Genomic DNA, 27,483 nt, shown 5'->3' with positions numbered 1-27,483 from the left:
TTGCCGGTAATCACCAGAACCTCTGAGAGAGGCATGGAACAGATTCTCCTTCACAGACTCCAGACAGCTTGCCAAGCCTTTTGGAGTTGATTTTGGTCTTTTGGCTTTCAGAACTATGAGAGAATAAATTTGTCTCAAGCCACCCAACTCGTGATAATTTGTTATGGCAGCCCTAGGAAATCACTATATCCACCACATCCCATTTTGATAGCAAATGCCTGTCTAAAGATAAGCACCAACTGCCACCACTTATCCAATCTCTCCCTTCCTTGGGGAGTAAAATAAACTTCATTACAATTTATATTCAAACTTTCACACTGTTGTTTATTATCTATATAAATTTGTTTTCAATGTTTTATATATGTATACATATATATGCATATATATGTATAAACACTCCAATCTGTGAAAATTATTTTGGATTGAGATAATATAATAATTTCCCTTTAAAATTAATTTTTGTTTTCAGTTGATGGCTTTTCACTTTAGGGCATGGTTTTTCAGGAGCAAAATAGTAATTATTAAGTGAGACATAGACTTTACTTTGATTCTTTTTTTTTAATGTTTATGTAGTTTTGAGAAGCAGAGAGTGACAGAGCTCAAGCAAGGGAGGAGCGGAGAAAGAGGGAGACACAGAATCTGAAGCAGGCTCCAGGCTCGGAGCTGTCAGCACAGAGCCCTGTGCGGGACTCAAACCCATGGACCGTGAGATCATGATCTGAGCCAAAGTCGGATGCTCAACTGACTGAGTCACCCAGGCGCCCCAACTTTACTTTGATTCTGATGGTCACAACATAAGCAGAGTTTCCAGTAAGGATAAAGTAAGTGGGTATATTGGTTTCCTGGGAAATAATACAGTAGTCCTCCCTTATTCATGATTTTCAGTTACCCAAGGTCAAGTACAGTCCAGAAGCCCATGATCCTCCTTTTGAGGATATGTAGCCTGACACATGTCACTTAGCACTGCGTCACAATGCCCACATCACTGACCTCATTTATCTCATCACATAGGTGTTTTATTATCTCACATCAATACAAGAAAAAGGGTGAGACCTCAAGATATTTTGAGAGCATATTTTTATAACTTTTATTACAGTATATTACTGTAATTGTTCTATTTTATTGTTAACCTCTTACTGTGCCTAATTAATAAATTACATTTTATCATTATGTATGTATAGAAAAAGAATATGTGGGGTTTGGTAATATCTATGGTTTCAGGTATCCTCAGGGGGTCTTGGAATGTATCCCCTATGGATAAGGCGGGCAAATACTGTATTATTGGAAAAAAGTATAGTTATTCATATAGTTTTTAAAAATACATGTAAAGAGGGAGAGGAAGTACATGAATTATTTAAGGAAAGAAAAGAGGAGCAGAACACGAAATGAAAGAAAAGGGAGTTTATACAAAACTTTTGGGAAGAGCAAACTGAAAAGTACTTGGGTAGAGTATTTTTTTTTTCCATCATTCTTTCTTTCTGATACTGTATTACTGGTCTTCAGCTCTATTTGTCAGATTTTTGTACAGTTTACAGATTAATTCTTTAGACTTTCATTTTTAGTAAGTTACCATTAAAATATAATTTATTTTCCCCAACTATCATTCAGGTGTTTGTTCAAATATAGCTTTGTCAGACAATATCCTGACTATCCAAATTCTGTCACCTGATAGTCACTATACTTGGGAGGTTCCTTATCCTGCTCCATCTGTTCATGTTTTCATTGCACTTAACACCTTTTACCAAGATTTGTAATGTACTTATTTATATCTTTGCTTTAGTCTGCTTTTGCCACCACGCCATACCCTGCCTCCCACATCCCCCCCTCCCCCCCACTAACAGAAGCTCCTCGAGCTCAGGCACCTTAGTCACTGATGAATCCCATGAATCTAAGGCAGTCCTTGCTTGACATACCATAGATGCTCAATGGTGTTTTTTTTTTTTTTATGAGTGAGTATACTTTCTTCAAAATGATGATTTTGAAGATAATGGCATTTTCAGGACCTTTTTGGTAATTATTTACTTCTTATTATATGTACATTTGTGATAGTTGGATATTGGATAAGGAGTTGGGTGGCTTGTGTGTTCTCATTTTATGATTTGACATGGAATTATATGTGTATGAAGGGGAGTTGTTATTGCTTGACTAATTGTTTGCCTCCTAAAATATGTCTATAATATAGTGTAGTAAGATGTTAACAGATCTCAATGAAACACATCTGTTCTACTGTTGTCTCCAACTCCTGGTCTCTTCAAACTTTTAAAACTGTCATAGATTACTGGAAACAAGACTGCATTTGAAATTAGTTCAATAAAACAGTAGTTGCAGATGCTCCATTAAGGGTTTAAAAACAAAATTGTCAGCCAAAGAAAATGGCTTGTAAATGTCTGGCCATCACTTTAGTGCCGCAGAAGTAAGTTTTCTGGCAAAGAGGGAAGTGGGGCTCCCTGCTTGCTGACACATAAATGACTAAATTGGAGAGGTTTCTTAGTCTGTCTGCTAACCAGTGGTGTGGATATGTAACTGGATGCTGGCATTACAGTGCAGTTGTAGGTAAAAATCCAGAAGGTGATGAAAGACAATCTACGGTAATAGAATTGGAAGAACTCGGGGGGTTGGACTAACCAGGTACAGTCTTGCTGCTCCTTCTTTCTCGGTTGTGTGAGCATTTTTCTACAATCTAGAAAGTACAGGGTGATGCTTTCCAATTTAATTGATGGTTTAGTCTGGCATAAGTGATTCCACATGGTGGTTGATGAATGGCTCTTGGGTTAACCCCTCCTCTTATTTAAGAAATAGACAAATGCAGCAGAACTTTCTCTTTTCTCACTAGAACTATCACCCACATATCAATTTATCTATTTTAGATGAATTTTAAAATATTTCATAAGCTGATGAAACCTCTCATTCTTGGTTTGGGGAGAAAAATGGAATATCATAAACAGAATTTTCTTATAGTCTCAGCCACTGGGTTGATGGATGGTTGAAGGAAAAGCAGCATCCTGGGTTTTTCAAAGGCATGTCTATGCTTAGGTCAGATTATATGGTGACTTGCAGTGTTACTATACTAGTATCCCTTTACACAAGAAAAATTTATTTTAAATAACAATATCAATTTGGGGTTGCTCAGGGATTTAACAGAAAGGTTTGGAATATGGCAGTGGTAATATATACTCAAAAGGTCAAAATTTCTCAGCTAGAGACTAGTTCAATATGCTCATTCATCACATTCCATTTTTGCTCATGTGAAACAGACATAGAACTAAATGTAAGTTAAACCACTGAACTGCACAATCAGACTTTAAAAAAGTACCAAATCTCAACCTACTACTGTCATTTCACAGGATTAATCTTGATATTGTCTTTGTTTAATAGATAATTTGGATTGCATTGTTTTCAAAATTTGCAGCCAGAAATAAGCTGAATGATAAACAGTGTCAATATCCTTCATGTATATGACACATTTCATCTAAAAACTGCAATGCATTACATAGTTAACCAGTTAATAATTTTATACAAAATCTTGATTAAAATATTCTGAACTTACCAAGAATAAAACAGAGACAAGTGGGCAGTAACAAAGGTCAAGGTTTCTCTAATCTTTTGGGTAAACTAGATTGGAGAGATGGCTTTTACCATACTCTTGGGATAATGTGCAGTTTTGAATTTACAGGCTGTGATCTTCAGATGATGACACCTGATGCTCATACACATCACTGAAGCCAAGTGGCGACATGATACACTGCATCCAAGCTGCTTTCATGAGTAAGTGGGCTCTACACTTTCTCACGTGTTTACTCAAAATTGGAGGAGACATTGCACATTCTTTGCAAGTTGGGTTCAAACCAGAACTCCACTAGATCTCCTATCCTGCCTCTGTGTGGTCCTTGGGTGACCTACTTTAGCTCCAAGAAACTCTGGGAAATGGATACGGCTACCTCGAGTTTAAGGGCTACTTCTGGGTGGTCCTTAGCAGTCAATAGAGATTAATTCTGGGGCTGTCATAAGAGATTCAGAGAAGTCCAAGAAACTGGACCTGGACAAGATCCAGTCCATTAAGATTGGTGATTTCTCCTAAGTATCTCAGTATATAAATTGAAAGGACTAGAGATCACATCAAACACATGTCACCAACTCTGCTGCCAACCTTGATTAGCATCTTGCAAGGCCAAACTCAAGGCACCACATTTTCAGATTGAGCACTGACTGGGTTGTAATACGGGAGGTTGTCAGAACTTTCCAGGAATTGCTGTATGGCCAGGAAGACACAAAGAAATTTGTTTTAATATACTTAAGTCCAATGACTTGTCTAAATAATGTCAATCTTAATTACATATACCTTAATAGGGGAACTGAGGTATGAATAATGTGAAAATCATTTCTATTTTACTGTATAAAATACTGTAGTGCAATGGAAGGAGCATTTGCTTGGGAGACCCCCAATTCTGGGTTTTAGTACTCACTCTGCCATTTCAGTTGCTGACACTGACTAGCTGAGGGACTTGAGACATTATCATCCTAAGAGATAGTATATACAGAGTATCAAGAAATACTCAAAAAGTATTCAGATGTATTTGCATATTTGTACTGATCTTTTGAGAAAAGTTAGCAATACTTCAAAAGTCAAAAGAGTTCAGTAGCAAAATCATGGGGTTTGGGTTAGGAAGTTTTGGGTTGACACTTAATGACTATGAGTAATTTCTTACTGCAACCTGAAATAGAGGTCTTTATATATAAGTGAGGTCAATCTTATCTACTTTGTAGAATAGTTACAAGGTGTAGATGTTAATTGCCTAGCAGGGTGTCTGACACATTTTATGTACTGAATCAGTGCTGACTTTTATTTCTTCCATTTCTACTTCATAGTCTCCCATAGCTGCTTGGAGCCTCTGTTGGTAATAAAATATTGAGCATATAAAGTGTGGGTCTGGACAATTTTGACAATTTTTTCCATTTTATTTAACTCTAAGTTAACATACAGTGTAATAATGATTTCAGGAGTAGAACTTAATGATTTGTCACTTAAATATAATACCCAGTGCTCATCCCAACAAGTCTCCTTCTTAATGCCCATGACCAATTTAGCCCATCTGTCCACCCAACACCCCTCCATCAACTCTCACTTTTTCTCTGTATTTAAGTGTTTCTTATAGTCTGCCTCCCTCTCTGTATTTATCTTACTTTTCTGTCCCTTCCTTTCCCTGTGTTCATTTTATTTGTTTTTTAAATTCCATGTATGAGTGAAATGATATATTTGTCTTTCTCTGACTTATTTCGCTTAGATTAATACATTCAATTTCTACCCACATTATTGCAAATGGCAAAATTTCATTCTTTTTGATCGCCAACTAATGTGGTATACACATACCATGTCTTCTTTTCCATTCATCAGTCGATGGACATTTGGGCTTTTTTCATAATTTGGCTATTGTTGATACTGCTGCTGTAAACATTGGGGTCCCTCTGTCCCTTCAAATCAGCATTTTTGTATCTTTTAGATAAATACCTAGTAGTACAATTTCTAAGTTATGTGGTATTTCTATTTTTAATTTTTTGAGAAACCTCCTTACTGCGTTCTCTATTCTGTTCCATTGATCCCTGTGTCTGTTTTTGTGCTAACACCATACTGTCTTAATGATTATAGGATTGTAATACAGCTTGAAGTCTGGAATTGTGACACCTCCAGCTTTGGTTTTCTTTTTCAACATTACTTAGGTGTTTGTATTTATGAAAGGATAATAGGTATCCTTGTGGTGATGAAATTGTTCTTTTAAAAAATTTTTATTTAAATCTAAGTAACATAGAGTTAGATAACGGTTTCAGGAACAGAATTTAGTGATTCATCACTTACATATAACACTCAGTGCTCATCCCAACAAGTACCCTCCTTAATGCCTATCACCCATTAGCTCATAACCCCACCCACAACTCCTCCAGCAACCCTCAGTTTGTTCTGCATACTTAAGAGTCTCTTTATGGTTTGCTTCCCTCTCCGTTTTTATCTTAATTTTGCTTCCCTTCCCCTATGTTCAGCTGTTTTCTTTCTTAAATCCCACATACAAATAAAATTATATGATATTTATCTTTCTCGGACTGATTTATTTTGCTTAGCATAATAAATTCTAGTTCCATCCATGTTACTGCAAATGGCAAGATTGCAATCTTTTTGATCCCTGAGTAATATTCCATTGTATATGTATACCATTTCTTCTTTATCTATTTGTCAGTTGATGGATATTTGGGCTCTGTCCATAATTTGGCTATTGTTGATAGTGCTGCTCTAAGCATTGGGGTGCATGTGCCTCTTCAAATCAATATTCCTCTATCCTTTGGATAAATACCTACTAGTGCAATTGCTGGGTCATAGGGTAATTCTATTTTTAATTTTTCGAGAAACCTTCGTATTGTTTTCCAGAGTGGGTGCACCAATTTGCATTCCCAACAGCAGTACAAAAGGGTTTCCCTTTCTCTGCATCCTTACCAACATCTGTTGTTTCCTGAATTCTTAATTTTAGCCACTCTGACTGGTGTGAGGTGGTCTTGATGTGGTTTTGATTTGTATTTTCCTGATAATAAGTGATTTTGGGTGTCTTTTCATATGTCTATTAGCCACCTTGATGTCTTCTTTGGAGGTGTCTGTTCATGTCTTTTGCCCATTTCTTCACTGGATTATTTTTTTGGGTTTTGAGTTTCATAACCCTTATATGTAATTTGCAAATTCTTCTCCAATTATGTTGGTTGCCTTTTAGTTTTGTTGATTATTTCCTTCACTGTGCAGAGGCTTTTTATCTAGATGAGCTCCTAGTAGTCCATTTTTGCTTTTGTTTCTCTTGCCTCTGGATACATATCTAATAAGAAGTTCCTGCAGCTGAGGTCAAAGAGGTTGCTGCCTGTTTTCTCCTCTAGGATTTTGATGAGTTCCTGTCTTACATTAGATCTTTGATCCATTTTGAGTTTATTTTTATGTATGGTGTAAGATAATGGCCCAGGTTCATTCTTCTGCATGTCGCTGTCCAATTTTCTCAACACCCTTTGCTAAAGAGACTATCTTCTTTCCATTGGATATTCTTTTCCTCTTTGGTGAAGATTAGTTGGTCATATATTTGTGGGTTCATTTCTGGGTTCTATATTCTGTTCCATTGATCTATGGATCTGTTTTTGTGATAATACCATATTGTTTTAATGACTACAGTTTTGCAATAAAGCTTGAAATCTGCGTTTGTGATCCCTCCAGCTTTGCTTTTCTTTTTCAGAATTGCCTTGGCTATGCAGGGTCTTTTCTGGTTCCAAACAAATTTTAGAATTGTTTGTTCTAGTTCTGTGAAGAATACTGGTGTTATTTTGATAGGGATTGCATTGAATATGTAGATTGCTTTGGGTACGGTAGACAATTTAATGATATTTTTTCTTCCAATCCATGAGCATAGAATTTGTGTGTGTGTGTGTGTGTGTGTGTGTGTGTGTGTGTATTCTTCAAGTTTTTTCATAAGCTTTCTATAGTTTTCTGCATACAGATCTTTTACCTCTTTGGTTAGGTTTGTTTCTAGGTATTTTATGGTTTTTGGTACCCATTTGTAAATGGGATTGATTTCTTGATCCACGTTCTGCCACCTCATTCTTGGTGTATAGAAGTGTAACCGATATCTGTACATTGATTTTATATCTTGAAACTTTACTGAATTCATTTATCAGTTCTAGCAGTTTTTTTGGTGGAGTCTTTTGATTTTTCCACATAGAGAGAGTATCATGTCATCTGCGAAGAGTGAACATTTTACTTCTTCCTTCCTGATTTTTATGACTTTTCTTTCTTTTATTTTCTGATTGCTGAGGTCAGGACTTCAAACATTATGTTAAACAACTGTGGTGAGAGGGGACATCCCTGTCTCAGTTTTTCCCCATTGAGGAATATATTAGTTGTGGGTCTTTCATATATGGCCTTTATGAAACAGAAGATCCCAAGAAGATCTTGCATCTCCTGTGACACTGGAAATATAGGCTTCAGTGAAGGTTCTTGGTTTTTACAACTCCCATGGATGGAGTCCTCAGAATAGGTCTGGGAGCAGACACTCTTTTGCTGGTACCTTTATAATAATTTGACCATCTTCCAGCTGCCTCTTTCCTGTTCCCCGAGCCCAAAACACTTGAGCTTTTCACCATTCAGGAGTATGACACTATAGAAGTATATCCCAAGGTGATGATTGAGCTTCAGTTAGCATAAGGATTACTATGACTTCTTAGGGGACCAGCAGGTAATGAGTAGAGCTTCTGTAAGAGATGGGAGCATTTAAATTAACATGGTAAGAACAATAAGAACATATCAGAGCATTCACAATGCATTATCTGTGTGTATATACTTTTTCTTGAATTACACACATGATTTTAAATTAAAAATCAAATGAAGTGAGGTTGAGAATAAGTCTTATTAAGATATGAAGATTAAGTGGAAGAAATATCTGAAAGCATAGAGCAAACATAGATGAAAATATAAAAGAAAAAAGAAAAGACTTCAGGGAAAATGGAAGAAATGATCAAAGGAATAAAGGGTCTTCCAGGAAAATTAGATGGCTCCTTGTTTCCACATCTCAGCAGAAAAATCCATGTTTGGGTGAGTCATAGAATTCCAGACTCATATTCTTCATTGGACACTCAGCTTGAATGGGTAGCAATCATTTCATACTTAACAGGTCAAAAAGTGAACTTTTGATCTTCTCGCACCCAATTTTATTTTCATAGCCTTCTACATCTTTGTTAATGGAAATTCTGTCCATCAAGTTGCTCAAATAAACAATATTGGGTTACTTTTGACTCCCTCTTTTTTTCACACCAAGTATCCAATTGATCAACCCATTTTGTCATCTGTAGCTGTGCTGAATTTGCTCCTAACACATCCACTGTGTTGGCATCATGATGGGAATCATTATCACCTCTCACTCAGCTGATTCCAGTAGTCTTCCAACCAGTCTTTCTTTCCCTTTTCTCAACTCAGGGAAAACCTGTTAAAAAATAAGTTAGATCATGTCACATCAGTTATCAAATGCTTTCCTCCCTACCCTCATTAACCAATTTAAAATTTCAGACCTCCTTTGCTTTGTGTGTTGCCATACCAATTATCAGCATTTAACATAATGTCTATTTTACATATTTACCTTGCTTGCTTCCCTATCTTGCCTGTCTCTCATCTTTCCCTTGCCCCCAGAAGTAATACTTCATTACTGCAGGAATTTATTCTCTGATTTGTTCACTGTTGCATCCTTAGGAAATATAGTAGAACCCATTACAGTGTTGGTTGAAGTTTTCTGATTGTGATAGGAGTCAGTGCATGATAGATCATTTCTGCCCTGGTGTTCTGGAAGTCAGTCCTGCAGGCCCAGTTGAAGGCTGCACTACTGCCTTGCCAAAATTTGTCCTTACCCCCTTTGCTACTTTCTGTCCCTTCTTTCCTCTCTTTCCCATACTAGGCCCTAAGTGGGGGACTGAGTTTTGATTACTGAATAGGACCTTCTGATTGAGCTCTATTTGGAGACCCAAGGTTATAGGAGAATTTCTTATTATTCATAAGTGTCAATTGTTTTATAATAACAAACTAGAAATATCGTGTAAAAACTTGGCTAAAACTGTAACCATTTGGACTTTAGTGATTATGCTTTTGCTAACTATTGAACCGTACTGAACATCAAGTGAGATTTGAGACTTGAGACAAGCCTGATTAAGACAAAAGAAAGGAGCAAAATACACAAGAATAGGGAAGGACATAGGAGACTTTACTGGAGGTGTGATTACATTAGTAATATAAGAATACAGTATTTCTACAGACAATTTTGTGACAACAAATCTGTAAGCTTTAGAGATAACACAGATGCCTCTGTAACATAATTTAAATTTCTAAGATTATCTCAAGAGAAAGTAAAAAACTTAATTCAATAATCACAAAAGTGAAGTTTAAAAATCTTTCATTAATGACATCCACTGAGACCACAGATTTTCACAACTGAATTCTATCAAACCTTTGGAAAACAAAACAGATAATCCCCATGTTACTTAAATTAGTAAAACCCACTTGAGAAAAATCCTTAATATAAAACTTTATGAAATTAGTATAAAAAAAACCAAGAGTGTAGCCTAACCTCATATACAGATGCAGATGTAAAACTGTTCCCTTCCTCCATGGTGGTGTTCTGTTAAGTTTCTCAAGCAGTTACAAACAAAGAGGGAGGCAAATCATAAGAGTCTCTTAAATACAGAGAACAAACTGGGGGTTTATGGGGGTGGAGGGTTGGAGGACAGGGAAAATGGGTGATGGGCATTGAGGAGGGCACTTGTTGGGATAAGCACTGGGTCTTGTATGTAAGTGATGCATCTTGGGAATCTACTCCCAAAGCCAAGAGCACAGTGTATACACTGTATGTTAGCTAACTTGACAATAAATTATATGTATATAAAACTAAAAAAATTTATAAAATAAGAGATATTTTTATTTTAATGGCTAGAGACCTACCAGTGTAATTATTTATGTTAACCTATAAAAGATCGTAATCTTATGGTAATATCAATACATCCTGAAAAACATATATGTTAAATAGGAATAAAAGTAAACCACACATTATAATAAAATAACTTCCCTCAAACCAAAACTAATTATCATTCTAAATTATAAAATCCTTTGAAATTAATATAAAAAATGAGAGGGGGACTGGGTGGCTCAGTTGGTTAGGCATTTGACTCGTGATTTCCGCTCAGGTCACGATCTTGCATTTTGCGAGTTCAAGCCCCGCTTGGGATTCTCTCTCTCCCCCATCTCTTTCTCCCTACCCTGCTCATGTATGCTGTCTTTCTCAAAATAAATAATCTTAAAAATTAAAAATGAGATGGAAATTTCTACTGCTATCATTGTTTTAGAAGAGTGAGTTAAAAAATTGAAGTCAGCATAAACACTAAAAAATAAGATTTTTTCCCCTATTGACAATATTGTATGCCTAGCAATCTCAAATTCTAATTAAAACCAAATCCAGGAAAAACTTCAATATAAGAATTTGTTAAGATAGAAATAAGGGAAATATATAAAGATCAACAGCTGTTTTCCATATTATCTGTAAGCAAATGTCAATAAAAATTGAATATTCACAATAAACAATATTATAGATCATTTTAAAATAAAAACATCAGATATATGTAAAAATATTTATAAATCTTATTGAAGGACATAAAGTCATGTTTAAACTATGGAAAATATATACTTACATGTGAAGAATTAATATAGTAAAAACATCAATTCTTTGAAATATTCTATAAATTTGAGTCACTTCTAAATAGAACTTTATCAAGTTTGATTTTAGAATGGATAGAGTGACTTGGTAAGTCTACTTGGAAGAATATATGTCTGAGAAAAGCCAAGGAAAGTTTCATATAGGAGAGTGAGGAGCTGGGAAACTTACTTTACACATTATTCATCACACTATAAAGTCACTATAATCACATCAATATGGCATTAGCCATATGGAGCCATAAAAAATAGAGAATCTAGCAAATAGATGTCTGTATGTGAAATTTTTATGTATGGCATATTCAGTGCAAAAATATTTATTTAATAAATGGGGCTACCAATTTGCTCTTTATCCAGAAGGAAGCTGTTGTGCCCATTCTCACTGTATTTGCTGATCAATACTGTAGCCACTAGCTACAAGTGCTATTTAAATATAAATTAATTAAAATTAAACTTTAAAATTGTGTTCTTTAGCTGCATTAGTCATGTTTTAAAGTGTGGCCAGTGCTCCCTTTTCTGGGCAATGCAGATATTGAAGATTTGCATCTTTGTAAAATGTTATATTGGGTACAACTGGTCTTCCTTCATTTTCCTTATGTATGTAATATTTACTATAGACTATTTTATATTTATAAATATTTATATAAATACGAACTAAAATATGAATATAAATAACTATGTGAATATGTACACTTAATTGTTACCAATTCATTTAAAATTTAAAGATGAAACAGAAGAAAATCATGAAGGCTACATGTGCAATATAGGGCTTCAGGGGAAACTTGATAACATTACTAGAAACCCAGAAAAAAATCAAATAAAAAGAGATATATTTGACATGAAAAATTATAACTTTTGTATATGACTAGATACCAATACTCTTTGGGGTTCTTGATTGGAAGCAACGCCATCTATTTTAGGTATATGTTGCAAAAAACAATTTGGAAGGCCACTGTGTTCACCAGCATACTGACAATACAGAAAAACAATTTGGAAGAGGAAATACCTAAATGTCACTGGGAGACCACTTTGAGAACATACCACTGCTACCTCTATAGGACATTGATACTACGGCTACTGCCTCACCTTGATCATTTCCTAGTGGAAGTTATGTGCAGGTGAATCTAATGGGAGGAGACTGGGGTATATTCTTGTGTCCTACTTGCAAGGGAGCAAGGAAATCACATTTCTAGTATAGAGGGACAGAACTCATAAGTGGAAAATTCTCACATACAGAAAAGATGTTCTTTATTTACTGAAGCAACCAGAAGCATGACAAATGTCCATTATGTTAACATAAAGTCAGCAAAGGATAGACTGGTGGGGAGGAGGATTGCAACCCAGATGAAGATGAATGTTTAATGTTTTTATGATACAGAAAATGTCCTTACAAGTTGTAAAGAAAAAGACAAACTACCTAATAGAAAAATACATCAAAGATATGAAGAGGGAATTCACAGAAGAGTAAATTCAAATTTCTTACACTTAAAATCACAATGAGATAGCACTGACTAAGCAGACTGACAAAATTTAAAAGTTTTAATAAACTTGCCAGTGGGCTGTGAAGGAAATGGTATATTCTTTGCTACTGGAATATAGACTATACACCTTTTTAGAATGTAATTTAATAATGTCTGTAAAATTTAAAATAACCATAGTCCTATGGTTAACCCCATTCCTTAGAAGTAAAAGTATCACTCGAAAGAAGGAGAGTAGTTAGGAGACAATTACGGTGGTACGGTGGCAGCTGTACTCGGGAATGAAAATGGAAAAGTCATGAAGAACCTTAAATGATTTCTGATTTATTGTGCATTAGGAACTGGTATGTTATGATAACACATATGGAGATAAGGGATAATTAGAGAAGAATTTGAAGGTAAAACTCTATAGTTCTGTTTCAGACAGATTTAAGTTTGAAGTGTATTTTACAAACCAAGTGAAAATATAGCTCATCACAGTCCTCTGGACTTATAGCATGGTTTGAGGCATTATAACATATATAGAATGAACAACCATCTTGGTTTGCCCAAGACTGTGCCCACTAAATTACTGAAAACCCCAAGACCTAGAAATCCTCTTAGTCCTTGGCAGACAGGGGCAGTATTCACCCTATGTAGATGATATTTACATCATGGGAGTGGATAAAAGCAACCAAGGAGGTCAAATGCAAGGATTGAATCAGGTAAATATTAAGAGACAAGATAACCTTCGAAGGTCACAACCAGTGAGATGGATAAGAGGAAGACAGAAAAGTGTCAAATATTTGGTACCAAGGGAAGAGAGGATATCAGCTAAAGAATGCTGGTGAATGTCAAGTAGGAAGAGGATAGAAGAGTTAGATTTGGCAAGATGGTGGTCACAATGACCTTAACAAGAAAATATCTTTGGGAATGATGGGGGAAAAAACCTACAGTGTTGTAAGTTGAAGAGTGAATGGCAGAAAATATGTTTAGCAAAGTGTGAAAAAATTATCCCAGCAGTTTTGCATTGAAGGGGAACAGAAAAACAGGCAGTACTTAGAAGAGGCTGGAGAGAGTCTAAAGGGTCATTTATGATTCAATTTTAGGAAGCTAAACTGCTACAGGAGTGCCGGAAGAGTGCTAGTCAGTGTCGAGTATTCATATGAAAAATTTAGCATTAATTTAAAGTGGTTTTATTCTTTCTCATCTTTTACAATTATATTCAGCCTCTCAGAAGTTGGCATGAAAAACTTTTAAAATGGATTCAACTGGTGTATGCATTTTTTCAGAGGAGGATACTAGAGAAAGGGGCAAGCAAGTTAAAATAATTAAAAGGGAATAATTTCAATTGGAAAACATAGACTCAAGACCAGGTGAAAGAGGGAACAGGACACAGAAATAAATAGAAGGAGGTCAAAAAGTGGAGTCAGTGTCATAGATGTTTCACTGAAGATGAAGATGAAAGCTGAAAGAGCAGCAGTGATTGATATTAAAAGTTCAGCTACGATGAGTTACTGCTGGTGCAATGTCAGCATCACTGGCTGGGAAGGGGTGCAAGAACAAGTGATTAGAGGTGAAGAAGGAAAGGATCTGACAGGTGAAATATGGCTTATCTGCATGAATTCTGAGGTCACCAAGAATGATGGAATGTGTAGCAATGGAGAAGAAGAGCAAATTTGAAGGAGTAACTGAGTCAATACACAAGACTAAGAAGAGGTAGTGGGTGATACAGTCCAATAGTGCAAGCTTCAAACAGGAGGGAGTGGTACACTCCTAACTCCCTGCCTTCCGGTCCTGTGGGTATAAGGTGTGTAATAGGAAAAAAGTCCTTTGCTTCAGACTGTTGCAAGGAAAATGATGTCATCAGGACTTAAGAAGTTGCAGATAATATTCAGAGAAGAGTTTGAAGTGATACAGATATCTCAGAATGATATATTGACTATGTAATTTGCAGGATCCAGTGAAATGCAGAAATGTAGGAAATCATGTCCAAAAATCGGTAAGAATGTTAACATGGCAACAGATGAAGCTTCCACTTCTAAATGTATAGCCCTTTATGAGTGTACAGATTGCAAGTCCATGAAGCCTCCCCTACCTATGCTGGATTTTCACAGGGCTAGGAAAGAGATTTGGGAGGGGGAGGCAACATTTGGTCAGATTAGGGGATATACTGTATTTCTTAGCTTGAAACTGCTGTATGCCTAAGTGCTTAAACACTATTATCATTTAATCTTTCTAATAGATGAGATAAGTATTCTTTCCTCTGTTTACAGATAAGAAATATGAAGCACCGGAAATTTAAGTGATTTGCCCAAGATCACCGTAAGTGGCATCCTGGTTTTCGATCTTTGTCCCTAACTACAAGCTCTGTAGACTGTGAGCTGCCTTAGAGGTAACGAATGGTTTGGACGACTCATACACTGGGTGATCAAAGTGAACAGGAGTGCACTATGTGACCGGATCAGTTCTCAGTAAGTCCTGAGAAAAAGGAGAAGAATCAGCTGCAAAGTGCTGTTATTTGATTTTTATTTCAACTTTCTTGAGGTATAATTGGCATATAAAATTGCGATTGTGACATATAATTGTGATATACATTGTGAAAAGTTCTCCTTATCTAGTTAGTTAACACATCCATTCTTTTCACATATTTGTCTTTTTGTTTGTTTCCTGGTGAGAACATTTAAGTTCTACTCCCTTAGCAAATTTTCATTATACAGTACAGCATTATAGCTATCATCACCAAGTTTTACATTAGATCTTTAGACCTCATGTGTCTAAAGAAAATGAAAACAGAATATCAAAGAGGTATCTACACAAAGAGATAGGTTCTTTGCATCATTATTCACAATAGTCAAGATATGAAAATATGTACCATGAGTGCATGAATAAAGAACATGTAGTGTTTAATTTTTAAATAGATAATACAACAGAATATTAATCAGCCATGAGAAAGAAGGAAAAACTGTCATTTACGACAACATGGATAGACCTTGAAGCATCATGCTAAGAGAAGTCATACAGAGAAACAAATACTGCTGGATATCATGTATACCTGGAATCTTAAAAAAAAAAAAGTCAAACTCATAAAACAGAAAGTAGAAAAGTGATAGCCAGGGGCTGAAGGATGGGGAGAGATTGGTAAAAGGGTATAAACTGTCAACTATAAAGTGAATAGGTCTAAGGAGCTAATGTAAAAAGCATGGTGACTGTAGTTGATAACACTGCAGTGTAGTTTTGAATACTTAACACATAAATATTCTCAATTATCTCTCATGTTCTAGTTTCTAAGGAAGAAAGATACTTCCTTGGAAATGGACATATCAAACAAAGTGTTATAAACAGAAGTCATTTGATTAAATTATTTGATGAAAGTTGAAGAAACAAAATTGGGTAAATGACATCCTTATTGATAGAGTTGCCACAGAAAGGAAAAAAAAGTCCTCACATGTGGATGAATTTTTATACCTCAAAAATATTTAGGCTTCTGGGGAAAATTTGTTATCTAACCTCATAGCCCTCTGGTTTGCTTTGACTCTTTGCATAAGAACCAATGAGCCTACCATGTACTTTTTGTTTTATATGCAGAATTATTTTATTTATGACCAAATCTCACTTTATTCTTTGTCTTCTAACACTTTGACACTGCTATGTGTGTGAGAGATTGGGGAAAGAAAAGATGGAATTAATTTCAGTCCAAATGATTATTTACCAGTACTTTTTGAAAAAGACGCAGCTGGTTGCATGATTTATTGGCCTACGTCATCTATGTGCTTATTGAAATATGAATTGATTAATGTTCTCTGTCTAAACTTTGCTCTTGTTTTCACAGACCAATTATAAATACAAGATTTGGTCTGTTTGATATAATCCAAGGTAGGAAACAAAGAACTGAAGAGTAGGCTTCCTGGTGTTTTAAAGGCATTCTCTGAAGTGCCCCATTTCTTTTCAAGCTCTGTCTTTGAGATGAATACACCTGTTAGTACAGGCATATATGTGACACCCTGTAATGTCACAGCTAGATTAAAAAGGAAGAAATGACATTCAGTCTCTTCCATTTTTAGCATCAGTGAAAGAAAGGAATCGTCAATTAATTACTTTCTTAGTTAATAAATCTATGAATAAATTTTCAAAGAATTATAATATAGCCAAATATATACTAGTGCTACTCTGTGAACTGTTCCTATCACTTTTGATATCTACCTTTGGAAACTTAAGTTTAATTCTATTTTTACTTATAAAGAACATTTTAGTTGTTGTTATGGACTCATTTGTGTCCCTTAAAAAGTCGTATGTTGAAGCCCTAACCTCAGTGTGACCATATTTGTAATAGGGCTTTTATTTTTTTTAATTTTTTAAATTATTTATTTATTTTTGAGAGAAAGAGTGTGTGTGAGCAGGGGAGGGTCAGAGAGAGAGGGAGACACAGAATCTGAAGACAGACTCCAGGCTCTGAGCTAGCCATCAGCACAGAGCCTGACGCGGGGCTCGAACCCAGAGACTGAGATGATGACCTGAGCTGAAGCCAGATGCTCAACCAACTAAGCCACCCAGGCACTCCAGTAATAGGGCTTTTAAAGAGGTAATTAAGGTTAAGAGGTCACAAGCATGAGGCCCTAATACCGTAGGACTGGTGTGCTCCGAGAAAAGGAAGGGACATCAGGGTGTCTGTGCCTTGGGAGAACACAGTGAGAAAGCCAAGCAGAGGCCTCTGCAGAGGCCAGCTCGGCCAGCACCTTGATCATGAACCTCGAGTCTTCAGAACTGTGAGAAAATTAACTTGTGTTTTGTCTCCCAGTATGGCAACCCTAACAAACTAATAGAGTTGGAAATGGTTTTATCTTTGAGAATTCAATGTAAAAAATAATCCACATCCATCTTTTTTCAGGACTGACATGCATGATTTTGCAAAAACGTCAACTGGAGACTTAAAAAAAAATTCTCTTGGGGTGAAATTAGATGTGATTTCCTGACTCTGAACTTAACATACTACTTTACATGAAAGCAGTAAAGGTCTTCACCTTTAAATAATTTAATTTTATTCTTATCACAAATGTTTATTACACAATATTTAGAAAATATAGAAAGATAAGAAAAAAAGTAAAACATAATTTTCATTTTACTATGTAAGGATAATTACTAAAAACATTCTGATATAAGTATATAAATATATCCATTTTAAAATGTGTAGGGATTTGATACACTCTAATTTGATTCTGAATTTAAAATTTAATACATCTTTGTGTAATATATCTATATTTCTTTGTCATTAAATATACTTCATATGTTCACACACTCACTTTTTTAAAACCATGGCATCAAATTTCATTGCACGAATGACAATCTATTGTTTTTGGATAATGAGATTTCCAATATTTATGATAATTATAACAAGTATGATAAACTATGACAGATATTTTTTAAAAGTAACATATATTTTCAGCTGTCTCCTTCTAAAGACTCTCTCCTACCTTTTAAAGAAGAATACTTTATTTTTTAGGCGGTTCAAGGCATTGGTTTTTGCTGTATTAGAGCACCGTGTATGTCTTAGAGGCTATATTAACTCATGTGAAGACATTTAAGGGAAGGAAAAAGATTGAACTGAAAAGATGGAGAAAAGAGATTACAGAGAAGAAATGGCCAACACTCAATTGCAGAAGAAAGTTTTGGAGAGTTTTAATATAGAAGCTGAGATATTGGGACCAGCTGCCGAGTTGTGATGAGTATGATTTTAGGAAAGATAAATGGGAGAAGAGGATTTTTGGAACTTCTGCAATGTGGTATAACTAGAATAACTGAGTCACAAGTCCTTTTGAGAAATAGTGAAGATTTACTATGTACTACATTGTACACCTGAAACTTATATAACTTGTATGTCAATACTTCAATAATAAATATTTTTAAAAGTCCTTTTGAGAAATATTAAAAACTTAATTTAAAAAATTTAAGTAGTTTTTGAATACTTGTGTATTTTGAATATGATATTTTCTTTAAAATTAAAAAATGCAAAATGCTAAAAATTACTACGTCATTTACAATACATAGATAATAGAGATGCATATATTTGCAGCTCAATTGTTGAACATTATAAGTTATTACTAATATGCTTAGTAAGAAGAATGGGAAAATTTTAAAGATTTATTTATTTAAAGATATTAAGAATTAAATATTTTCAAATTCCAACTAAGAAATTATCATTTTATCTCTACCAGCACTATTTAAGATACTTCTTGGGGTGGCTGGGTGGCTTAGCATCCAACTTTGGCCTAAGTCATGATCTCACAGTTCGTGGGTTCAAGCCTCACGTCAGACTCTGTGCTGGCAGCTCAGAGACTGGAGCTCGCTTCGGATTCTTTGTCTCCCTCTCTGTCTGCCCCTCCCCTACTCATGCTCTGTTTCTCTCCGTCTCAATAATAAATAAACATTTAAAAAATTAATAAAATAAAATAAAATATTTCTTAAACTTTGTCAATCTGATAAATAGTGATAACAAATTATTATTTTAAGTTTTATTTTTTATTAACCATATTTGAATATTTTCTTATATTATCTCTCACAGGATTGTGAATGGTAGGCCTATAATTTTTTTTATTAAAGATTGAATAACGTCTTATAAAGTGTATATTTTCCAAGATTTACTTTATAAGATTTATAGAACAGTATTTTCATTTTTAAGTTAAATACAAAGTTTATATGTTAAATATAAAATGTATTTCAGGTAATGGTGCAGATCTAACACTTTCTAAAACTACAAAAATTTACAGTTAGAACTCCCATGAAATATTTTTCTTCTTATAGTTTTTCTGTAAATATGGATATTCCTCTCAGGAGGGCTGACTTCCAGATTCATTCTTATTAGGTGCAATCTTTGTAAAAAAGTATTTTTTTAGATAGATTTTGCCTGCCAGGCCCTAAAACTTTTATCTAGTTTAAGAGGAAATTGATGAATACAAACTCATTTATATTTTACTTTTTCTTATCTTCTCTGTAATTTCAGAGTATAAAATTTCCTACCTCAATTTAAGCCTTGATCTAATTACTTTTCTGTGTTCTTATTTCAAGTAATAAAATATATCAACCAAAAGATCACTCAAGATAAGAACTTTGGAATCATACTTGACACTAGCTTTTTCTGTGTCTTTCCCACATGAAGTTCTATTGACTTTATTTTTAAATATTTTCAGTATATTTATTTTTCCTCTTCCTGACAAATAGTACTTTTTATAGGTCCTGATGATCTCATGGTGAGATTGTTTTTCATAAAATTTTTAAATGTATCTTTATTATCTCATAACTTCCAACTCTATAATCTGGCATATAAAGCCCTCCTTCCCAGTCTACTCTTCCACTTTTATCTTTCATCTCTCTATCCCTTGAATTTTGTTTTTGTTTTAATTTTTTAAATATTTATTTTTGAGAGAGGAAGACAGTGAGGAAGAGGGAGAGCATGAGTGGAGGAGGGGCTGAGAGAGAGGGAGACACAGAATGAAAAGCAGGCTCCAGGTTCTGAGCTGGTAGCACAGAGCCTGATGCAGGGCTTGGACCATAAACTATAAGACCATGAGCAGAGGTCCAACACTCAACCAACTGAGCCATTCAGGTGCCCCTATCGCTTGAATTTTGTATTATTTGTTCCCTAAAACATACTTTACATCTCTGTTCCTTTTAGAAGGTATGTCCTTGAAAGTAAAGTCTGTTTTGTTCCTGTTTCTTCGATTTTCTTAACTTTGGTTTTCTTTTAAGAATTAGTAAGAGATCTTACCTGGTATGTGTCAGGTACTCCACCTATATATATTTTATGATGTTTTCCCTTCTTACAATTTAGCTATATTATGATTAAGCTCTTGTCTCATTTTATACTTTTCCAGTGATTAGAGGTAACTGGATATATAAGACTGTCTTATTTTATTTTCATAATATCTCATCTAAAAGGATACAGATACATAAATGATAGAAGATGGATGGATGGGTAGATAGATAGATAGATAGATAGATAGATAGATAGATAGATAGATAAATGATAGATACCTCTGCTGATTTTTGAACTGAATTGAATGTCAACGTCTTTGTTTCTCATCTGTTATAAGATACCTAAGATCTGGGCTTCTCTAATTAAAAAACAAAAACACTTTAAATTACAATTTCAAGAAATTTTTACTACTCTCTTTTTTCAATTACAATAAAGAACAGGAAATCTTTAATACTTAGCTCCAGGTATATATATGCAGCAAAAAGGGATCTATCTTGTAGATCCCTTTGGTCAGATAGAAGTTCACATTTAAATCCAGGTTTAAATAAATATTTTTTATTTGAATCTTTCTTAACTTTATTAAAAAAATTTTATAGACCACTTCCTGCCTTCAAATAGTAGCACTGAATTAGCCAGAAGAAAGGAAAAAAAGAAGAAAGAGCTAAAATAATAGGAAGAAAACTTAGGAGTCCAGTAGTCCTAGGACTTAGCCCAATAGTTAGGACCCCAATGGACAAGAGTCTTTGGAACTCACTGTTCTTGACCAAATGTGCAACAAGTTTACTGGCTTCATGTAGCAGAGTGAATTTGCCCTCCACGTCTGGATTCCACACAGCCCTTTTAATGTTTTTTCCTGTGCATGGAGGGGAACCCTTCTGAAAAAAACATAAAGTAGAGCCACATCATGTGAGGTGATGAGGCTCTAAACTAATTAAGCCTTCCTTGACAGTTCTAAACTCAGAGCTCTCTTATAGCTAAAATTCATAATTCTTATTTTTACATCAATGTATAAATGTATGTACACATATATACTGTGATTCACTGCATTCTGGTTTTCTTTAACTGTCACAATATTGTTTCCCTGACATAGCTGTAGATTTCTGGAACACAATATGCGTAATCTTTTAATTTCATGCATGTAGTACATTGGTAATCCTCTAGATGTCTACCTGATAATTTTTAATTAATTTTTTCTCAGTGAAAATTAGGAAGAGGTTAATAAGTCATCAGCATACTGGTAAAATACATATATCAGGACTTCTCTCTTATCTCATCAAGTTGGTAAACAGCCAAAAAACAGCTAATGACACTTTTTCTCTCACTTCTTTGATTCATGGCACCATAGGACTGGGGGATGAATGGAAGAAAAGAAGAAAAAAAACATGCTTCCTCTTATATTTGGGAGATTATACACCTCTGAACCTTAACTTTCTTGCATGCCGGGATTGTATCTCATTAATATTTTATCCCTTGTGCTTTGCACATAGTAGGTGCTTAAGATATATTTGTACGAGTTAATGAAGTAGAAAAATCTAGGTCACTGACTGTTAAGGAACATCTGAACAGTTTAACAAAACAAGCATAATCTGGGGTAGGAATTCAAATCAGTCAACACAGGCAGGGACAAACCAGATTTTAGATTAGTTAGAAACAGAAACAATTCCCCATGTGTGGGGTCACGTTTGGTTAGATCTAAGGAAGTTTCAGATCACATCTGCCTCTTGATTTTGGATTTTGACAAAGTGACAAGTAAGTGGCATTCAATGATACAATACAGAAAAGGATTTCTTCACTATTTATTTTTAGTATAGTTATTTATTTCCTCATCTTCTTCCTGTTTATAAATATTTCCAGGTAGCGCAAAGGCGCATAATCAGCATGATGTCTCAGTTTCATCACTGGACACAGGGTTGACGATTATAATACCAGCCAAAATTACTTATAGGGCATTTTCAAAGCATTCCGTGAGATGCCCGACCTAACAGCTCTGGCTGTTGCACAGTTGTGGTGTGATATATTTGCACATACATGACCATGGAGTTAAGCCTCTTGGCTGGAAGAAATTCAGACAATGGTACGGTGTTTAAGTCAAGGCACATTTTGAATAAATACCCAATGCTGACATTAATATTGTGCCCAAATCAGGAATTTGTTTGAATTATTGAACATGACTCTCATTCTCTTACTGTTGAGTGGAAGAAGTTGTGAAGAACTTTCCTGAGCTGGGCCTATTATTTTGAAATGTAGCCCCATGCATCCCATGCAGGAGGAGCAGAATGCTGGCATCTTACAAAGGATATTCCCTAAAATAAAGGAAATGTAGTTCATAATGTTCAGAAGCCAGAGAATTCAGCGAGGCCCCTCATTTGTTTTTCAAGTTTTGCTTAAATTGGCTTACAGATTTATCTACAATGCATTGCACATGGATATTTTTGTCACCACGTATTTTACAACAGCTGTGATCCTGATGGGGATTTAGTTAACCAAAGGCTCCTCTGCATGCAAGCGGTCACCAGGCAGCTAATGGATTGAGGGCTGAAACGACAATAAAATGAGCAGAACCATGCAGCTGCGGACCAAATGTAGGATAATAACTAGCACTTGGCCATTACGGGGTTAACTGCTGGTGTTCTGTTAAGTGTAAAAAAAAGGTTGATGTCCTGCTTAAAAACACAGCCCAAATCTGAACATTTCCATTGGGTCAAAGTAAAAAATGCCTCTGCTTCCTTTTAAACTGGTGATTATTTTTAGGACACCAATCTTGTTGGAGTGTCTAACATATATGTTATTATAGTTATATATTTTTTGATAATTATGTTGTACTTTTCCAATATGCTTTTAATCTAAATAAGGATCCTTGCAGAATATCAGCTTCTTCGTCTCTAGGGCTTCAGCCACTAGTGCCTGTGACTTTATAATTTCCAGACTTGTTCAATTTACTCTGGGAAGAATTTTTACCTACATTTGTTGAGTTAAAGAGCCATCCATTCTGTTGTTTTAAACAAATTAAATTGTATCACTGCAGTGTCAGTCCAAACATGTGTAATTAACATGGAAAATATGTCTGAGCCATATTGGTCAAGATAGATGACTTCCTCACACGACTTATAAACAGTGAAAGGCATAAAGCCAGGACGTCAAAACCAAGTTGTATATCGCAAAGGTTTATCTGGGTGGACTTTGAAATTACAAAGGAAAAAGAAAGACAGAATCAGCCTGCCATACTTTCCTAACAAGGAGAGCAGCTTTCTGTTATCTGTATAAAAATAAGCCTCTGTCCTTCTTTTTGACATATGTTACTCACACTGCAAAGGCCAAAACAGACATTTCATTCTTCTGGAAATGCTCATCAAACAATATAATGGTACATGTCAGAGCTTCCAAATTATTCTGGCTGGAAATGGGTCTCTAATCTCCTTTAAAATTTTAACAGCGACTGTGCATAGAATTCTCTTTGGAATTCTTTGATTAGTGACATAGGCTCTAGAAGGAGTTCCTACCTCTGTCTCCTATGTATTTTTCTGAGTCTGATGAAAGCCACCAACTCTGCCCTTTTTCTAATATATTTTCCCACGTGATGATTCAGGAACACTACCGGCTAGGTAATACAGGTATAGTCCATTGGAACTTACCTGTTTCTTCCCTGCATAAAAGTGTACCTGAGCATTACCTTAAGATGCTTTGTATCTGATTCAACTATATCCCAATCCTGCGATTATGTCGTCAGAGGCATCAGTTAAAACGTTAAAATTAGGGGCACCTGGATGTCTCTGTTGCTTAAGCCTCTGACTTCCACTCAGGTCATGATCTTTCAGTTCGGGAGTTCAAGCCCCACATCGGGCTCACTGCTGTTAGTGCAGAGCCTGCCTCACATCCTCCGTCCCCCATCTCTGCCCTTTCCCACTTGCACTCTCTCTCTCTCAAAAATAAATAAACATATTAAAAAAGTTAAAATTAGATGTGCCAAGAACCTCTGAGAAGATCCTATCTGTGACTGAATCACATCCAAGGAGGTTTAGTTACTGAGGCACAGTAGGTAGCTCAGGACAAGGAAAAGCCAGTTAGCTATAATCCTACAGCAAGACCTCTCATTCCAGAAGGCATAATGAATTGCCAGTGTAGAGGCAATTCATAGTAAGTAAGTTAGTAGATTACTTATTAAAAATAATGTCATTAGAAGCTCTCCCTTTGAGAAAAATCCCATGGTTCCATTTTAATACTACCCTAAGAAAGCTCTTGACCACTTGGCTCATGAAAGCTTGCAGTGAATGAATTAAACCCGTCCATCTTCTAATTGTAAAGGTCTTAAGATATATAATTCATTCTTTAATTATCCAGTAGCTTGGGTTCTGAGTGGTGTTTGCACACATGAGAGGGAGAAGAAAGGAGAGGGCAAGAGGGAAAGAGATATCTAGGAATGTGTTGCCTTGTTCAAAAGGAAAAATAACTGTCCAATCTCCTGAGGTTGCCTGAAGCAGGGTGCTCACAAAAGTGCTGTAGAGGTCACTGTGGATTGCAGGAGAGTTTGGATGGAATGTTGCTGTTTGTCAAGGAAGGGGGGTTAAAATTATGCCACCTAGATCTACTCATGGACAGGAAAGACAAACGTACTGAGAAGCACATGGGCTTCCCAGGAATTCACCAAAACCAGGAAGGCTTCACATGTCCTTGGGAATGTAGTAAAACAATGAATGCAGAATCGTATCTCCATTGCTCTTTCTTTGCTTTAGTCACATGTCAGTTTTCTAGAAAACCTCTATACTTCTTACCCTCCATACCACACCTCTGATGAAATCTGATAATATTGGTAGGATAGAGTTGAAAAAATTATTGAAAAGGGACATATTGTTTTTTAGCTTTACCCTTTGGTTACCTCAGTAGGATTCAAGGAGAGACACCCTTATGCCAGGCCCCATTTCTTGATTACATCCAAGGGAAAGCCTGGCTTTAAGATGCTGATTGTTGTGCCTTACATGGAAACTGGCTAGTATCCCCTGAGTCTTAGAGTCAAGTGGCCAAAGCTGGGTAGTTTCACCCTTGTTTTCTAAGCTTAGCTCAACTCTGAATACTGTGGGTTACCAATACTTACTTTTACCTCAACTGAAGAGGTAACAGAAGACTGGGAAATGTATCAGGAGTCCTTAGAAAGGGAAAGTAAAGAACTTAACAAAGCAAGAAGGAGGCTATCTTGCAGTGATAAACCCAATTTTGTTTTTGTTTTTTAGGCACAGCCAGATGCCATCTTTCATGTAAGCAATGGCCAAAAAATCAAGTAAGTGTCAAGAGATTTATTATTGACTTTTAAAAGTTGAAGATATAAGGTAGTAAATTACTGGAAGATATATTCTCAGCCAACACTAACCTGGGGATATGTTATATAAACATGGCATATACCAAGGGGCATATGGTCACATATGCATACATCAAGAGATAAATCTGTCATCCTGACTTTATTCAATGTCTTGTGAAATACTGGGCATTGGAAGTTGGTAGCTGCAGCAACTGCAGCATATGCTGTTAGCATTTCTACTATTAAAGTATTTGCCTCTTGGCAGGTGTGTGCAAGAATGACAACCCTTGGCAAGTTCATCTTATCCTTGCCCACAAATAATAAGGAGAAAGGAACACTTTCAATCTGGCAGATATAAGCAACAGGTGCTGAAGACCCTGTGATGCAGTTTAACAAGACGGAGTATATTAAACAGTGTGAAATAAGCAAACATAATTATAACATACCTATAATGAAAATGATGGCTCCTAGTTAATTCTGGTCTAGACTAGGATTCAAAGACCCCAGGGCCAACACACCTTAGGAGGGATTACACCCTTTAAAAATAACAGAATACATAAAATATTTAATAGTGTACCCTTCAGTAGTAAAAATCCTTTAGGGATTCTAAAGTTTAAGGGCTATTTTTTCAGACATGGAGCTTTAAGGGTTATCCCATATGTTCAGGATTGTAGAACCTCCAGTCTCTATCTAGAATCTGTTGTTTCTTTTTAATCTAAAGAACTCAAACTAGTAAGAATTTTAGTCTCATCTTTTATTTATTCTGACTCTTGAAAGGGATGACATTTGGTGTATCGAAACTGCTAGTCACTATTCATTTAAGATATCTAATATCTGGAGCAGTTATTCTTGAATAGATCCCATTCTAGAAGCTAATGATAATGATACACCCCAAAGTTTATACAAAATTGCATCCCTACCATATCTTTTGTGTTTAGTTCTTTGTAACATGACTAAGAATACAGTAGAACAGTCTTGATCATTGAGGTAACATTGATGAAAATACGTAGGCTCTGGAGTCAGACCTGCCATAGTCAGAATTCCATTTCTAAATCCTGCATGTGTGGGTTTGACTTGATTAATTAAATTCCCCAAGCCTGCTTCTTTTTACTGTAAAATGAAGATCACAAAAATATTTGCCGCATAGGCTCTTTTGAGGGTTAAATTAAATAATTTATTTATTTATCTTAATAAAATGTCACATGGTGTTTATGTAAAATGTTAGCCACTTTTATTTCTATTTTCTAGAATGGATTCTATTGAAAATAAGAGTGGTGGCAATAGTTGGTGAGACAGATGATTTGATATGCAGACTTCTCTAGGTGCAATTTCTAAGAGAAGCCCTAAAGGTCCTTTGTAATGACCAGGCCTTTGCTACTCAAAGTGTGATCCTCAGAGTAGTAGCCTCAGCATGGCCTGGGGGCTTGTAGACATGCAGGATGTTGGGTCCCATCTCAGATCTACTGACTCACAAATATGAATTTTAATGAGACACTAGGTATTATGTGTCCTTTATAATTTGAAGAACCTTGGCCTATACATTGAATTTCCTTACATATACTTTCATATACCACTAGTTTAATAATGTCTATCATTATATTTGTGTATTTTTGTTATTCCAAAGTGAAATCCTGGATCACTACATAAGTTGTACACAATAAGTGACACTTTACTGATGCACATTATCTTAATATTTATAAATATACACTAGGACCCAAGTAGCCGA

The 27,483-nt window shown here is 35.5% G+C and overlaps 1 long non-coding RNA gene across 1 annotated transcript in view; it reads left to right on the top strand.

Annotated features, from left to right (window-relative positions):
• The first annotated feature begins 752 nt into the window (after nucleotides 1-752).
• Nucleotides 753-27,483, top strand: part of LOC115306933 — a 68,093-nt gene continuing 41,362 nt past the window's right edge. Inside the window, exons 1-4 of the long non-coding RNA XR_003915498.1 lie at nucleotides 753-821; nucleotides 3,674-3,765; nucleotides 14,994-15,042; nucleotides 25,693-25,739. This is a non-coding gene — a long non-coding RNA (uncharacterized LOC115306933). The remainder of the gene's footprint in view (nucleotides 822-3,673; nucleotides 3,766-14,993; nucleotides 15,043-25,692; nucleotides 25,740-27,483) is intronic.

The sequence above is a fragment of the Suricata suricatta genome, chromosome 2 (assembly GCF_006229205.1).
Source record: "Suricata suricatta isolate VVHF042 chromosome 2, meerkat_22Aug2017_6uvM2_HiC, whole genome shotgun sequence".
Classification (NCBI taxonomy): domain Eukaryota; kingdom Metazoa; phylum Chordata; class Mammalia; order Carnivora; family Herpestidae; genus Suricata; species Suricata suricatta.
This window is presented reverse-complemented; position numbering and strand designations above follow the sequence as displayed.